A 1496-nucleotide genomic window follows, 5' to 3' on the forward strand; every position below is an offset into this window, starting at 1 on the left:
GGAGGTTCCTCAAAAAGTTAAAAATAGAATACCCTATGACCCAGCAATTGCACTACTAGGATGCAAAAATACGATTTGAAGGGGCACATGCACCCCGATGTTTGTAGCAGCATTATCAACAATAGACAAATTATGGAAAGAGCCCAAATGTCCATCAATTGATGAATGGATAAAGAAGATGTGGTTTAGCGTTCCTTTTGCCACTACAGCTGCACCCATAAGTATGCTCAGGCTTCAGAAGAGGCTTGCCTCCAGTGTCCTCCACTGTGGGCAAAAAGCAGGACTGGTTGGACCCCAATGATACCAATGCAATTGTCAATGCCAAGTCCCATCGTCAGATCCAGAAACTGATCAAAGATGGGCTGGTCATCCAGAAGCCTGCAGCCGTCCATTCCTGAGCTCAGTGTTGGAAAAACACTTCGGCCTGCTGGAAGGGCAGGCATATGGGCATTTCTAAAAGAAAAGGCACTGCCAATGCTCAGAAGCCTCAGAAGGTAACCTGATGAAGAGGATGAGAATCTGGGCCAGCCTGCTCAGAAGATACCATGAATCTAAGGTTGACCGCCACATGTATCAGAGTCCATACCTGAAAGTGAAGGGTAACATGTTCAAAAACAAGCAGATTCTCATGGAACACATCCACAAGCTGAAGGCAGACAAGGCTTGCAAGAAGCTTCTGGATGACCAGGCTGGGGCCCACAGATCTAAGACCATGAAAGCACACGAGGGCTGTGAAGAGTGGCTCCAGGCCAAGAAGGAGGAAATCATCAACACTCTGTCTAAGGAGGAAGAGGAAAACATAGGAGAAGGGGGAAAAACAGGAGAGAGGGAAGCAAACCACAAGAAAGTCTTAACTATGGAGAATAAACTGAGGGTTGATGGAGGGAGGTTGGGGGAATTGGGCTAGATGGGGGATGGGTATTAAGGAGAGCATTTGTTGTAATGAGTCCTGGGTGTTGTATGTAAGTGATGAATCACTAAATTCTACTGCTGAAACCAATATTACCTTATATGTTAACTAACTAGGATTTATATTATTTATTTTTTTTAACATTTATACATTTCAGAGAGACAGAGAGAGACAGAGCATGAGTGGAGAAGGGGCAGAGAGAGAGGGAGACACAGAATCCGAGGCAGCCTCCAGTCTCTGAGCTGTCAGCACAGAGCCCGACGTGGGGCTCAAACTCAGGAACTGCGAGATCATGACCTGAGCCGAAGTCGGGCGCTCAACCGACTGAGCCACCCAGGCACCCCATTAACTAACTAGAATTTAAATAAAAACTTGAAACAGAGGGGAAAAAACAGAAAGAAAGCAAAATTATAAGTCATAAATTGTAATATATATGTTGTATTAACTAGAAAATATTTTCTACACTTAGTGAATTTATTATGAAATATATACATATCAATTGTATAAAGATTTAATGAGCATTTATTATCATGACTGGCTGGTATTTACTCCAAACCCTTCTTTTTTGGTCTAAGGAACTATGATA

At 43.2% G+C, this 1496-nt stretch overlaps 1 pseudogene; it reads left to right on the forward strand.

Annotated features, from left to right (window-relative positions):
• Positions 1-223: 223 nt before the first annotated feature.
• LOC124526146 (60S ribosomal protein L19-like) lies at positions 224-826 on the forward strand (annotated as a pseudogene).
• Positions 827-1496: the final 670 nt, after the last annotated feature.

The sequence above is a fragment of the Lynx rufus genome, unplaced genomic scaffold (genome assembly GCF_022079265.1).
Source record: "Lynx rufus isolate CCGP_SWC_20201006 ecotype Redwood Valley unplaced genomic scaffold, mLynRuf1.p SCAF_5, whole genome shotgun sequence".
In the NCBI taxonomy this organism is placed as follows: Eukaryota; Metazoa; Chordata; class Mammalia; order Carnivora; family Felidae; genus Lynx; species Lynx rufus.